Raw genomic sequence first — 15,736 nt, forward strand, 5'->3', positions numbered from 1 at the left:
CTCCTTTCATTTTTTATAACCAGTGAGGCTGTGTTTCAAGTCCCTGCCCACCGTTTCCAAAATGTGTGATATATTTGTTAAGGATTTTGAATTTGGGCTGCTTCGATATAACTTTGTGTAGGTTTTGTAGAAACACCTGACATGTGTGTTTAGTTCCTAAACACCTTCTGTGCTTGATTTATCCTCACAGGTTGTCAAGGTATTCAGATGACCTGAAACTGAGGAAGTGAGAGGGAGCTCAGCTGGCAAAAGTCTGACATTGAGTCTGACTGCGGCTCAAATTTGTTTTGCAGAGTTGAGCCCAGGCTGCGTGGGCGGTGAAGAAAGCCTTCTTCACTTCACCATTGTATCCAAAAAACTCTGAGCAGCAGGGATTTTTTGCAGGTGATGAATAACCTAGTTAGCTCACATTGATTGCATGGGTGACAGCTCTCCTTGGAGGAGCCATGGTGGGGATTTGTGTTCCTGGGTTCCTCAGTGGGAATTTGTGAGCCTGGGTTCCTCAGTGGGGATTTGTGTTCCTGATTTCCTTGGTGGGATTTGTGTTCCTGGGTTCCTCAGTGGGGATTTTTGTTCCTGGGTTCCTTTGTGGGGATTTGTGAGCCTGGGTTCCTCAGTGGGGATTTGTGTTCCTGGGTTCCTTGGTGGGATTTGTGTTCCTGGGTTCCTCAGTGGGGATTTTTGTTCCTGGGTTCCTTTGTGGGAATTTGTGTTCCTGGGTTCCTCGGTGGGATTTGTGTTCCTGGGTTCCTTGGTGGGATTTTTGTTCCTGGGTTCCTTGGTGGGATTTGTGAGCCTGGGTTCCCTGGTGGGGACACTGGGTGGGAGCTCCTCTTTGGGAGGACCTTTGGGAGGTTCTTTGGGAGATCCTCTCAGGCAGAGAAACCACGACCTGGCCATCTGACCACCATACATGAATTACTTCTTTACATTTGCCATTGCTGTTGGCCATGGCTCAGCAGCTTGGCTTCAGAACTTTTACCCTCACTGAGTATATTTTTAAGGTCCTGTTATCCCCTGTGATTATCCTGTGATAACCAGGCAGATCTTGAGGTTAGATATGTGGAGGATGCTCCCAACCCAGAGTCCCTGTGTGTTGTCACAGAATTTCCCTTCCCTTTGGCTGGCCTGATGGTGTCACCTGGGGTGACAGGCCAGTCCTGTGTGCCCTGGGAGTGCCTTGCTAGGCTGAAGGAGGGTTTCTGAGCAGGAGACAGTGGTGCTGTTGATGCAGCACAGAGTGCATCACTGTTTGTGTTATTACTGTTTTACATTTGTATTTGTAAGAGGAGCATATTGATGACTGTGTGTTAAAACTCTGTCTTTTAGTGCCTCGCTTGCTTTCCCAAAAAGGAAGAAAGCAACATTCTTACTTGGAAAACCAGAATTGCACTGGAGCTGTGCTCATCCATGATCAAATGCAGGCAGATTAGGGCACGGTGTATAAATTGCCTTCGTGTTCTTTGGGTTAGCAGCTGTCAAATAAGTGATTACAGGCGTTGGCATCGCTTTGCTTCCCATGATGGCTGTGAAACAGGGATGGAAATGGAACAGATGCCATTTAATGTGGACCAGCACCCAGGTTCTGGCTCTGGGGCTGCCTCTTCTTGCCTCATGGCCAAAGTTTGTCAGTATCTTTTTTGCTTTAATTCCTCTGGACTTACAAATGGGGGTAATAGTGCTCGCTCGCTTTACAGGAGACTTCTGAGGCTGTTTGGTATTTGGGTATTTGGTATTTTTTGGTATTTGGGATCCTTTGGTGAAAGATAGAAAGTTTGTGCTAGAGAATGGTGAGATTCAACTGAAAAATTCTGTTGATATTGAGGAAAATTACTGCTGCTAGATGAGTTTTGCTGTGCTGGATGGTGTTAAACTTCTGCAGGAAGTAATTTTTTCAGGGATTGTTTTGGGGTCTCATTTCCTGGGATTTTTTAATTTGTTAACTGACAAGACATTTTGATACCAGGCACTACATTTGAAGTCCTGTTGAAGAGCAAATGAAGTGTTGTGGTGCTATTTTTTGCAGCATAGGAGTCTATGGTGACTCATTTGGTGTTTGTAATGCCTGTGACAGATTAAAAAAAAAAATTAAATCAGTTATTCCCCGTGAGATGGATACACTCAGCCAGAGCCATTTGAGAATTATTTGCTGCACTGTTAAGACCAAAGTACACATCTTCCCCCTCCCCCCCAAAAGAATCCAGCTTATCATGAAATGTTTATCAGAGCCATGTAAACATTTCTCGACTGCCGAATTTTGCAGGGAAATTCTTTTGGTCTAACATATGTATTGCAAGCAAAACTCTTCACAGATTTAAAAAAAAAAATATATAATTAGCTTGGTTGCAGCCCTACTTATTACCAAGCATGCCAGCATCTGGCAAGGGTATGGGGATCTGGGAATTCACTGCTTGGAGCCCTGGAACAAAGTGTTCTGATCCGACCCCAGGCAATGAGTCCAGGACTTGAACTGGAATCTTCAGGAGCAGAGAAGTCTTAAGTGTCTGGAAAATTGGCCTGTTGAGTCACCACACAGGCACTAAAACAAAACTAATTTTAAGCAGGTCAGAGTTCAGTGATTCCCTCTGGAATCTAATTTTTTTTCCCTGAAAAAAAAAGAAGTCTCATGTTTTAAATGAAAAGGGTCAAAGTTGATGCACTGCTACAATTTTTGAATGCTTTCCCTTAAGAACAGCCACCCAGGCTAGGATTAGCATGAAGGGCTGCTAGGCTGGCACTTCAGTGTCTGGGTTAAAAATATTTTAAAGCAGTAAATGCAGTCAGAACAGAGAGAGAGATCCCTGGGAGCCTTCCTATTCAAAAATGTGTAAGCTCAGGGCAGCAACTGCAATGTAATTTAGGGCAGTATATGCTTCATAGCTTTGGAGAATATTGCCTCTTGTTAATGTTGCATTGGAGGACAGTGGGATAGCAGTAATTTCAGAAAGGTGGTGTTCCTGTTTGTTTTACATTGGAAACTTCAGAATAAATGAAGGGAAGCATCAGCTGAGGAAGAAGCGTGACTGCCGAGCGCCAGCAGAGAATCCAGCCCTGAGCAGGCTGTGGGAACCACGGGGAAAGGGGGCACAGGAGCATTTTCCTGGAAATGCAGCTGCACAGGGAGCACAGCAGACAAAGGCAGAATCAGGTATGTACTTTAAAGGCATTTGGGCAAACTTCTGTCTGAGAGCCCGGGAGGAGCCTGCTCTGTGAAATGACAGAATGTTTGGGGGATCGAATGTCAGGACCCTTGTATTGCTTTTCCACTGCTGAAGGAGTGGGACTGTCTGTGAGCAGGGATGATTCAAACAGCTGCTCAGAAAAGCGTGCCCTGCGAGAGGGAGGGAGATTTTCCCTTCCCATTTCTTTATGAAGAGCATTTCCTTCTTTTCCCCTTTGGGTCTTGCCAAGTTTGCTTTACATTTGCGAGTGAAAAGGATGGGTCTGGGCTGCCCAAGGAAGCCTGGGTCTGAGCTCTGTTTGTGTCAGGCATCATGAGCTTGGTGATCTCTGTTTATCTCTGAGGAAATAGCCCTGCTTGCACAACAGGGCAAATGCAATGTGCAGATGTCAGAGCTGCTAGAGCAGAGAGGGCTGTCTAGGAAAAGCCATGCCAAACCTCATGGTGGAGTGCAAAAGGAGCTGCTAGGACTTCTGGCTTCCTCCCTGTGCCTTTCCATGGCTGTAGGAAAATCTCCAGGCCAAACAGAGAGTCGTTGTTCCTCGTGGTGAGCTGTAGCTCATGTGAACTGTTCTGTTGATTGGGAGGATGTTTTTATGAATGCTTACCCACGCAGGGGTGCAGAGATTTGTGTGCTCTGGTCGCCAGTGCAATAGTCAGAAAGGTCTGTGAAATAGCACTGCTTGCACAGGACTGCCCCTTCAGTGTGCAGGAATAGCTGGGAATGTGGCTTTTGCAGTGAAGGAGCTATAAAGCTTAAATTTACTAGGAGAGCAGCAGCCTGCCTTGCTACTACATGAAGTTATTGGAATGCTTCTCCCGTGTTATTCCTGCAGGTATACAAGGCACAGGGATTTAAATGGAAGGATGTGTGAGGCTCTGAGATCCAATTTGTCTTCCAGGCTACTGCAAGGCTCCATTTTTCCCAGGCTTAACAAGTAGCAACCGCAGTTTACTGAAATATTTATTTATATTTAGTGAAAACTGACTGACACACAGTTGGTTGTGTGTTTAAGATCACAGTTTATAGCCCTTTGAAGTCTGAAGGAAAGAGGAATGCTCAGGAGAAGCTGAACTTGAATTAACTGTGGAGGCAGGTACAAACTGAGTTTCCTGTGTGGCTCATTTTGCTATGGGACTAAGTCAAGCAATGAGCAATGCTGGGCCAACTTGTATCACAACAGGAGGTGCTGCAGCTTTAGTGCAGAATAGCCTGGCTCACTGAATCCAAATTATTGACCACTTCTCCAAACTTCAGGCATGATGCTGGTTCTGAAGGAAAAAAGTTAATTTATGATTTGTACAGCTTTATGATTTGCAGTTGTGAAGGTGGGATAAATCACACAGACTTCCAGCCCTGAAACGTTAATCTGCAGTGATTTGAAACTTGAACACTACAAAACACTTAAAGGTTTGGATTTATATTTTCCTTTTTGAATGATGTGGTTCTTCTCACTAGATTGTGAAACTTTGCCATAAGGAAGAATTTTAGGGAGCCAAGAGGCAAAAAGAGTTTTGGGCAGCTCCCAAATATGGTATTTTTTTGTTTGTTTGAACTCTGCATTTGCAATTCCACAGTTGTCCTTGCATCCAGCCCCTTTAAAATCTTCTCTTTGCACAGGAGAATTGCTGCATGTGCATGCTGTGCTGATCCTTTTTGTTTAACTCACAATGCTTTGCTCTCAAACTGGCTATCAGAATATGATGGGTCAACAGGATCATTCTGTTTAGCATGAAGCACACCTGAAATATCTGCTTAGGTAGTGCTTGTGATTTCTCAGCAAATATTCAGCCCAGTGGGGAGCTGCAGGACTCACCTCCATCTCCCAAGGGTTAACAGTAACCTATAATAATAATCTTGTGGCACAAAAATGCTTCTTTTTATGCATTACCTATTTCCAGAGGCCTAATTTAGGTTTTGTATCAAAATGGATATCACAAACGCTTGAGCTTCCTGCTGGGAATGAAAGTGCTACCAGGAGACTCCTTCTCTGTTATTCCCCTGGTGTCCAGGAGGGGTGAGGAGGCGAGGAAACAATTGCTGATATCTGTAGCAGCAAGTAGAAATAGTAGCAGGATGGGTTGCAAAGGTAAAATGCTTTGAGAGTATTGTTCTTGTGAAAGTCTGGCCCTTGCTTTTGGTTAGAATATATCTCTGTGTGTGTGTAAATATGTGTTTTTGTATCAGGGCCAAATTTACATCTTCACAAGAAGTTGGGTTCATTTTATAAATGCACAAAAATTCACCTGCTATCAAAAGAAAAGGGTATGGTTATGGTGTAAAATGAGATTGTGTATTCATGCTTAAATACAGAGGCAGCTATACTCAGAGATCAGCACAGGTGTGTCCCTGCTCTCTCCGTGCATGTTGAATGCCAGATTCTGCTGCAGATCCAGTGGAACTCTTTCCATCACTTACTTTCCTCCAGGATCTTTCTGTTGAATGCTTTCATGTAAAAGAAATCACGTTTGAATATTTTGTTGTTGTTGTAACAAGTTGGAACAAGGAAAACAAAAGCTGGATTAAGCACATTTTTTGTGTGTGTGTGTTCAAAAATGCTTGCTGAACACCCGGATAGTTTCTCTCTCCTTGGTATTGATTTTCCATTGGGCATTAGAAAAAAGTTTTTTACACAAAGGGTGAGAAAGTTCTGGAATGGTCTCTGGGCACAGGATTAGGGGTGATTGGGGTGGGCTGTGCCCCATCATCCCCAATGGGCCCCAGCTGTGCCCACAGGTGAGCAGCATTAACAGTAACGAGGGCACAGAGGGCACACAGGTGCAGGGCATCAGCAGCAGGGCACAAAAGCCTGGCCTGAGGGACAGGGAGGCTTTCCAAACTGCAATGGTGTTGCTGTGTGTGGGCAGAAGCCTGAAGCCTTCTGAGGAGGTAAGGTGTTACCCTGTTTGAGTTGAAGCTTTCTGAAATTGTGTGGGGATATTCTGTGTATTGTGGCTGTCTCAGCTGTGGCAGTGGCCTGCCAGGGGGGTGCTGGAGTCCCCATCCCTGGGTGTGTTTAACAAAGCCTGGATGTGGCACTGGGTGCCAGGGTTCAGTTGAGGTGTTGGGGCTGGCCTGGAGTTGATGATCTTGAAGGTCTCTTCCAACTTGGTGATTCTGTGAGTGGTCCTTATTGCTCTAGCTGTAACAAGGGTTCTTGTTTCTGTAGTCTGGCAGGTTCTGATGCTGAAATTTGGAGGGGTGAAAAGTGCTCCATTGGTCTGCTGGCCCCTGTGAGTGTGGACACCTGGGGTCTGACTGGGCATGAGGGAGAGAACAAAGACTCCTGCTCAGTTTGGGGTGCATGTGTGTGTGAGCTGCCTTCAGTGCCATGGGAGGGCAGAGCCAAGGGTGGCCTCTATTCCACCAGTTTGGGCCCTGCACAGGTATTTCTGTGTTGGCCATGCCCAGGCTGCCTGGCTGGGCACCCAAGTGGTCCTTGAGGAGGGAGGGCAGTGTTGGCCCGCCCGAGAGCAGGGTGAGTGTGGGCAGGGCAGAGAGCTCGAGCACAGTCCCACTCTGCTCTGCTGGGGAAGGCTCTTGACCTTTTTCTCCTTGTTTTTTTTGTGTTTAAGGACGTACAGACTTAACCATCACTCGTGGGTTTTGCAAGTATTAATTAATTACTATTCCAACCAATTTGAGGGCTCGTAACCCTAAATAAACACGAGCTTAATCAGTTATTTTTCTTTGTATTTGTGCTATAGGAAAAATCCACTCATTTATTTCCAAGCACATGACACACAAAAACTATCTTCACACTTCTGAGTGGAACCGGGGCTTGATGCCAAGGTTTTTTCCCCTACAGAATATGGTATACTCATCCACTCAGAGTGAATGGCACAACCTTACGGTTTCACTCGGGAGGTGGAGATTTCTGTCTTACTGTGGTTTTGTACTTAGAAACTGTAAATAGCTTCTCTTGGTCAAGTTCTTTGTCCTCTTGACTGCAGCCATTGCTAATGTCCTTCAGCATGCGAACTTGATTTTTTTGCAGTAGCATCCCATTTACTATAACTAGTAAATGGGATGGTTTTTTCCCCCATAGTTCTTGCTATCGCCTTCTTCATGGATTATTTGGCTTAAGGAATCTGGGAATTAGGGAAGGAGAATGGAGAAAAAATATAATAGGGGTGCTTTTATCCTCTTTCTTTTGTGTGTGGAGAAGCCCTTGAGTGCATGAATTTGGGAATTAGGAGTAACTTATGTCCCACACCTGATGCAGCCCTGCAGAAGGGCCATTCAGTGCCCTGATTCAATGTGGAATGTGGAGGCACAGCAGAGTGAAGGAAGCCAGAGTTTGTGACTCTGCATTTGCCATCATATGGGAGTTAAATCACAGCTAAGGGCTTTTTCTTTTGTGTTTTAATTTCCTTTGTTTTAAGCAAGTATTTTTTAAATGAAGTGGGGGAGGAGAGCACTGTGCCACTGCCATGCTTTGGGATCTGAGGCTCCTGTGGACCCCATAGGATGTCAATGGACTCATTAAGATTTAGCCAAGTTTTATGCATTATTCATAATATACATTCACAGCATGCACCCTAAAGACTGTCTCCTGTGAATGCTTAGTCAGAATCATTTGCATTCTGTATTATGGATCCATAATATAAAATACATTTAGCTACGTTTGGTGTATTATCCTTTACACTTATTTCCAGCCTTTACTCTTCTGGCACATGCAGCAAATGTTTAAACAATAGCATGCAGTTATGTTTTGTTGCTCTATAAAAACTAATGCATAATAAGGACTCTTATGAAAATTAATTATTGCATAAGAGCAATGGACAGCTTTTTCCTCTTTGTAGCTTCAGTGACATTTTAAACTTACTTTTCGAACGTGTTTAAGAAGTGTTTTAAAATCTGGGCTGATATTTTGTAAATTTTGTATTTCAAATACACACAAAAATCATTTTTGATGTGCAAGGTTGGCAGGTGATAAAACATCAAATTGAAGCTGAGATGCTTAATAATCATAAGAGCCTTTTGCTGTGAGTTTACTCTAATCCTATGAACATTATTTCTGCTGTACATGACAAGACGAAAGAATCAACAAAACACCACATCAGAAAATTAATTCTCTTGCTGTCATCTCAAGCATTGAAGCTCCTCTATTTTCTTTTTCTCAGCTGCCAGTACATCATGGTGATGGGTCTGATCTCGGCTTTGCGCTGATCCACAGAGTGGCCCAGACATGTTCCTTGTACACCTCTGCCTTGGTTTCCCCATGGGATGTGGTGCTCCCTAAATTCCTCTGTGGGAGCTGTCTGTCTGGATTTACTCCTGCAGCACCCTGCCCCTGCCAGCAGACAGTATTCCTGGTGGGAATGCTGCTCCTGCAAGAAAATGGGATTTCTCTGGGGCCCAAGCTGCACTAGGGGGAGGACAGGGGAGTATGAGGATTATCCTCCTCATGCAGAATTGGTTAAGGGATTGCTTTTGTGATGTGTCTTCATTTTGGGGCCCATGGTAATGTTTCTAGCGCAATATTTCCAGCTGGAGCTTGCATATGAGAGCACCAGATGGGCCAAATGCAGGCTCCTGTGGCGTCCTGTGCAGATCACTGGGGTGCTGCCCTTGTGTGTGTTCAGGAGGATGGGCTGATGTCAGCCTTTCACCCATTGCGTTCTCAGGGAGCTGTGCAGGTTACAGAAAAGCTTTTGGGTGATGTCCTTGTCTCAGGGCCTGGCTCACACTGGGCTGCAGAGGTGTCTTGAGACTAAATATACGAAATATAGACTGTATACCCCAAGGACATGAGTGACTTGCTACGTCAAGTTCTCTGCTGATGTTGCAATCCTTGATTAAAAGCCAGTGCTTATCAAAACACACTTCAGAAAGTCTTGATAGCACATAAGATTGAAATGGTTTTTTTCCCATCATAGACTTTAACACAGGAGAATGTTTTGGCCAAGTACAGTCTGGAGGAAAACAGTTGGTATAAAATGAATTTAAAATCCTAAGATTATTTATATTTACTTTTTTTTTCCACTGTGTCTTCAAAGCTACCTTTAGGCAGCATGCACGCAGCATGCCCTGAGGGTACAGCAGAGAGTTAGCAAGGGTTCTGCTGTGGCCCAGGCAAAGTGGGAACATGCTCTCCTTTGGTCCAGAACTGTCTCTTGAGCTCTTAGAGTAACACCTAAAATACAAACATTTTGCTGCCTTTCTGTTCAAGAGAGAGGACCAGTTTTTCATGAGGCTTTTTTAATAAGTGAATTGAGAATTGTAGATTTTGTAAATACATGTGTTTTGCAGCATGCCATTGCTGTGACTTGTTTCTTTTGCTTACATATTTAATTTCTTTTGCTTACATATTAAGAGTAACAGTCCATGATTTTTAAATCTGATGCATAGAAACAAAGTATTTATTGTTTCTTTTAGGTAAGATGTGACGGAGTGGGGCACTCTTCTCTGTGTGCGTTGAGTGTAATAATGTGAAGTAAGAGTAATCATTGTGGAGGGGAAATAATCTGTGAGAGCAAATGTTCCTGGATGCATTGCCAGGTCATTTATGTCCTGTGGAGCAGAACTACCTTTCCCTCTTGGCTGCTGCATACAGGGGCAGCAAAGGAAGGCTGTGATCCAGGTTTGTGCTGGAAGATTTCCTTATTTTATCTTCCTTGAATCCTGAGCTTTCCTTCATTGCCCTCCCACATTCCCTCTCCTCCCCAGCTCTTGCTGCAGCTCTGACACTTTTCTGCTGTACCCTTTTCTACTTGCTGCACCCTAAAAGCTCCAAAATAAACCCCTAAATAAATAAATAAATGCATTAGAGGTTGTTAGCTTGGTCTCTGCCACATGGATCTGATGCACTGCTTGGACATCAACACTTGGGACCAGTGAGAACATATTTTTGCCACTACAAATCAGCAGAATAGGAATATAAACAAAGCTCAAGAAAATCAAGACATCTAAACACCCCTTTCAGATTCATGAATATGCTATATTTAAGCCTAACTTCTGAGATTTCCTTTTATTCTCATGAATATCATTTACATTTGAGCAAATGCAAATTCATTTCCACTTCTGGTGCTCTGGAAGCTGCTCTGGAAAGTGAGTAGGATGTGCCCTTTGGTCCATCCCAGTTCAGGCCCCAGTGCTGTGTGCACAGCCTTGGGATTTCCAGAGCATTCAGCAGTTCTGCTCCATCTGTTTTTCTTTTCAGCAATCTCCATTCTTACTGTGAAATTTGCAGTGCAAGAACAGGGGTTTTATTAGGCTTGCGATGTGAAAAATAAAGAACTTGCTTTCCATTGTTTAGCAAAATTTCTAGCAAGTTCCTAGCAGTTTTATTTAATGCTTGGAATAGGTATCTTTATTTTTCTAACTGATTTTAAACAGTTTTTGTTCATGAGCTGCTGTATAAATAGGCACTAGGGTACCTAGAAAATGAGTGCTGTACATGAGCTGGACTCACAAGAGATGGAAAGAGAATAAATTTCTGTAACTCCATGGTAGAACCTGCCCTAAAAGAGCACCTCTACACCAGGTTTCAATTCAAGGCTTCCCAGGTACTGGGTTGCCATTATTATTAATTATAATATAGAAGCAGTAGTTTGAATGGGTAGGTTTTAAAGTGTTTCCCTGGATTACCTGCTGGACTGTTATTCCATTTTACACTTGGAAAGGTTGTAGGATTTTACTTCTCATTTGGTTCATCCCAGGAAATCCAGACTTTGCAGTTAACTGAGGTTGTTGTGCACTTTGTTCTCTTGGTGCTCTTTTTGTCCTTTGTCCACAATCATCTGCATAACATTTCTGTCCATCCCTAGTGTTAGACAGCCAGAACTGTAATGCGTCATGGGGTTTTAAAAGAAACAGATTCTGGTTTCCTCTTTATCAGCCCTAGCTCTCAGTCTTTATAGTTCAGGCTCTTTTACTCTCATCAGTAAAATTCAGCACTTTTAAAAAAGAAACTGAGATTTTCATCTGATAACAAGCATTGAGGCTTTAAGGTATTCCAAGACAACAGGAAAAGTTCGTGGGTGTTTGTAACCCTAGAAAACACCATCAGAAGGGGCCACGAGGACTCTCAGGTTGTGTGTTCCTTCCACAAAGAAATCCTTTCTCCTTGTGGTGCTTCAGGGGTGCATGATATCCAAAAGGGAGGAACTGAGACAGTGTCTGTCACATCCCTGTTCTCCACACAGTGGGTTTGGGAGCACAGGGATGCTGAGCATGATGAGCTGCATTTAATGAAGGTAACACTTCTGTTCATGTTGCTTAGGTAACTTCAGCTGAAGAATCATTTTCTCGAAGTTTTATTTGAATTCCTCAAAATTTAATTGAAGAAGAGGTAGAAATCTGCGCGTATTTCTGTGCTGTGAATTGCTCAGGCACTTTGACAGGCTCTGAAGAGCTGTGCCTGTGAAAGGAGTATTCCTCTCTGAATCTGCTCCTTCCTCTGGCCTTTGCCTGCATCATCAGGAGGGCAGGGCAGGGAACCTCCTCTCTGCCTCCCTGTTTCCTTCCCCACCAGAGCTGCAGAAACCAGCCATGCTCAGCCAGCAGGGCCTGTCACCTGCCAGGGGACAAGGCATTGTCAATATTCTGGCTTTTATTGCTTCAGATCTCTGGGTCTCTGATGTGAGCGTGTTCTGAAACCATTTTCTCTGCTGTTTTTCTGTAACACTTTCTGTTTGCATACAAATCTCTCCCAGGAATTGCACCAAAATTCCTCCACCCCTTTCCTGGTGTTTGCTAGTGAGGCTGGAAGTCGTGCTGGGGCTTGCAGTCCTTGCCAGGCTGTTCCTTCCCCTCTCCTGCTTCTCCTTCTGAGGAATTAGCAAGATGTACTCTACAGTGGTCTGCCTGTTACCTGTTTCTGAGTTTAAAAACCTCAATTTGCTGGTCACCATCTCCTCCCTTTTGCCAGTTCTGCAGCAGTGGCTCTGCTCCGACCTCACTGAGCTGTTTCAGTTCTTGGGCCGTTTTGTAGTGATGGATGAAAAAGCAAAGATGAGTTTAAAGCTGCGTTCATTCATCTCTTTGTTATTTTAACACTAAATCCCAAGGATAAATATTATTGTTAAATCACTGCTGATTACAATGCACAAGAGAAAAGTCCTGTTTTGAAGATCAGGCTCCTTTAGTGAGGAGAGGGGATGACAGCCCTGTTGAAAAGGGTAAAAGCTGAAGAGCCTGGTAGGTATGTCCATTCTAAATGTGTGCCATGTGTGCTGAGGGTGACTTGGTTCACACAGAATATTTGCAGTCAGTCAAAAATAGAACTCATAACTTGCGTGCTTGTGCTTCCTCAGCCCAATCTCTGCAGAAACAAATCTCCATGTTACTGAAAAAGAGCAGAACTGAGACATGACTGTTGGGGTTTGCATCAATTGACCCTTGATGTGGGGTGAAAGGCAAGGGACAAAAGGAAGGAAAATATATAGGGAGGTTTAAGCAGATGTTGTGAGTGCTGTACTTGCCCTGCCTTGTGGTACTTTGGTCTTCACAGGTGTCAGTCCAGCATCTCCTTGATTAAGACAAACACTGATTAATACAAATATTTCAAACTGGTGCCACTAGTACAATGTATTACTCTGTTCCACTTAGGGCATTGCGTGTAGTAAATAAACTGCAGGCAATGGCAGTCTTGGTTGCAGCTGGCTTGTTTCCTAAATATTAATACATATACTACACTGAGAAAGTAAAACAATTTAAAAGAACTGATTGCAAAGTCTGTACAGGTGTAAAAGTTAAGCATATGGCAGAGAGGAGATTGCCAATGAAAATGACAGATGATTAGCATTCATTAAAACTTTCAATTAACACCTTGACAAACCCCATAAAATAATACTGCATGTAAATAATGTGTGATTTCTCCAAGCATTCTTCTAAATGCTTTTAAGGGTAAGGAAGAGTGAGAAAGAGAAGAAGCAAAGTGTATTCCAAAAGTACTCACTGATAAGATTTTTTTCAGCCCTTGGTTTGCTTTGGAGTTTAGTGCTCTAGTGAGGAGTAAAACAAGCTGGGATTTGATTTCTTTATTTGAGAAAGCATCCATTGGCACTGGCACATGCAATCCTTTTTCTCTGTCATTACTGAGCACTTCTGTGATCCTGGCTGGACTCAGGTGCTGCAGATCTTGGGGCTTGTGGAGATCCAGACTTCAGGCTTCATTTCCTCTACTCCAATTCCTGTTTGAAGTTTGTTTCTTCGTCACTTACATTCATAATTGGATGCAGTCTGGGCATGAGTGTGGCATTTTGAAATACAACTTCCCTCTCACCTACCAATTTCTCCTTTTTTGAAATGCTATTCCATAGCTTAAGAGTGTATATGTCATTGTTTTCACACTGGTGGTATCTTAGAGCTGCCATTTGTTTGATGTAGCCAAGGAATTGTGAAGAGGATGTGATGGCTGGTAAAAATACCATGAAACAGCTTCATTTGTGCAGCTCTCTGCCTTCCTGCCTTGGCCTGGGCCCATTGTGCTTTGGGCCATGTCCACATTGCAAAGCCTGGCTCTGTATTTATCATGGTTCTTGTGGTATCCCTGTGATGGTATTCTGACACATCTTGAGTTTTGGAAAATTCAAAAATCGTTATTGTTTTCCTACAAAATGCCATTGGGTTGTATGTTTCCTGTCCTGAGCTGTTGATTTGTGGGTGTTAGAGGATGAGAGGTCCACCAGAAAAGTTGGATGAGCTGAATTTGGCATTCCATGTAAAACAACTTCCGTCAGACTGCTCCTGCTTGGAGTGTCCTTGCAGTTTGCTCAAAAAAGGAACAGGGCAAGAAAACTAGACTTTTTTAAAGTGTGGACAATCAGGACACCTCAGTACAGGAGTAAAATATGAAATTAACTAAATAAATCATGTGCACACACACACTCTTCCATGAGAAAGCTGGGTTGGAGAGCGAACATCAATTTTAGCAGACTTGCAAAGGGCCTTGACCTCTCCCTTTGGTCCTGGGGACCCCTCCCTGAAGCAGAATGTGGATGATGGATACAGTTAAATAAAGCTGTAATTAGAAACAACAGGAGGGAAAAGAAAAATCCATCAGTCTGCTACCTTTCTGCATTTGACTGCTCTTGGATTGCTGTTCCCAAAAGGGATCTGCAGTGGCATCTCTTGGCTTCCTGGAAGGCAAAGGGAATTTTACAGCTGACGTCAATGGGAGCAGAGTGAGGCTGATGTTAAACGCTCTTTTTATAACCCTGTCCCCAGTGAGTGGTCATTTTCATTGTTTCCCCTGATATTTTTGTGGGTGTTAGATAGATCAAGAAGGAGAAAACAGTGGTTAAGAAGGACAAGCTGTGGTTGTGAAACCCCAAAACTGTGAGAGGGGCGGCTGTGGGGCTCAGGAGGGCTGTTGTGTGTGTGAGTGGTTTTCAGTGTTCTTTTGAGCACCTTTCACTCCCAGAGGACATCACCAGTAGAGCCCACCCTGCCTCAAACAAGAGAACCCAGAGCAGTGCTGCAGGTCAGTTCATGATGTGAAGAGCACAGCCCGTTGGGTTCCAGGTTGTGCTGCAGTGTGACAGCCCCCTGTGTTCATGCCCTGGGCTCAGGGTGCAGCAGGAATCCAAGTTTTCCTGCAGAATCTGCCAGGCTGATCCATGGTGAGCCCTTTGGTGTGGTTCTGCTGCGCCTTGATCCTGTCTGACATCAGGAACAGGGATGGACGATGAGTCTGTGTGTGCGCAGGAGCCGCCCAGCACAGCTCTGACACTGATCTCTGCACTCTGCTGAGGCCAGGGCTCAAAAATGACTCCAAAAGCACAGAAAGGGAGGGCAGGTTTGAAAATGGATACAGGCAGAACAGACAAAGTACTCTGATTTGTAATCTCCCCCTTCCTCTCTTGCCATCCCTCTTGCTTCCCCACTCTCAGGTTATTCATTAAGCATTTATTGAAATAATGGTAAAAAAGATTTGTTTAACAGCTGAATTGCTGATTTTGGATTAGGCAGTTGGGCAGTGGATTTGAACATGGAGAATTCGTGTTCACGAAGTGTTTGAGGTCAGAAGTTCCTCCCTTACAGCACATCCCCTCCTTTGCTGCAATACCGTGGTGTTCTCATGGTAGGTGGGGAACAAAGGTGGGACATGGGACACAAAAGTGATTGGGCTGCACCTCCAGGGGGATTGCTGCTTAGGGCAATCAGGAGAAATCTGGGTGGAATGCAATGGCATTTGTTAAGCAACCCAAGTTACCCTTGATCCTACAAACTGCTCTTCTGGTATTTAACAAGAATGAAACAAAAAAAAGAGTTAAAGAGTTAACCTGGGTTGCTTTTGTGTTTTTTGCCTCTCTTTAAGGAATGAATAGATATTTGACTCTGGCAGGAGTGTGCCATGCTGTAGTTATGTTACAGTCTTTAATTGAGTGGTTTGAAAATTGTGTGAGGTGCTGTCTTAGTGCTCTGAGTTAGAGGATACAATAAGCCTGTTTTCCAGTAGCCAGGTACCATCATATAAACCACAGTATATTTTGAATTTATAAATGCTGTGTAACCTATAGGAAGAGGCTGAATCTTGCACTGCAAATGTTGATTTCGTGTGTCAGTGACCATATAGGAAGAAACCAAGTCTTGCATTGACAGTG

The 15,736-nt window shown here is 43.9% G+C and overlaps 1 protein-coding gene across 9 annotated transcripts in view; it reads left to right on the plus strand.

Moving 5' to 3' along the window:
• SOX5 (SRY-box transcription factor 5) overlaps positions 1 to 15,736 on the plus strand; it is a 591,653-nt gene that overhangs the window by 11,465 nt on the left and 564,452 nt on the right. Inside the window, exon 1 of one of the 9 annotated variants that reach the window (XM_074540123.1) lies at positions 3,130 to 3,148. The exons of the other annotated variants lie outside the window; for them this stretch is intronic. The gene's annotated coding sequence lies outside the window, so the exon portion shown is untranslated. Of the gene's footprint in view, positions 1 to 3,129; positions 3,149 to 15,736 lie in introns of those variants that run through there. 9 annotated transcript variants of the gene reach the window in all.

Source organism: Zonotrichia albicollis, chromosome 4 (assembly GCF_047830755.1).
Source record: "Zonotrichia albicollis isolate bZonAlb1 chromosome 4, bZonAlb1.hap1, whole genome shotgun sequence".
NCBI classification, from domain to species: Eukaryota; Metazoa; Chordata; class Aves; order Passeriformes; family Passerellidae; genus Zonotrichia; species Zonotrichia albicollis.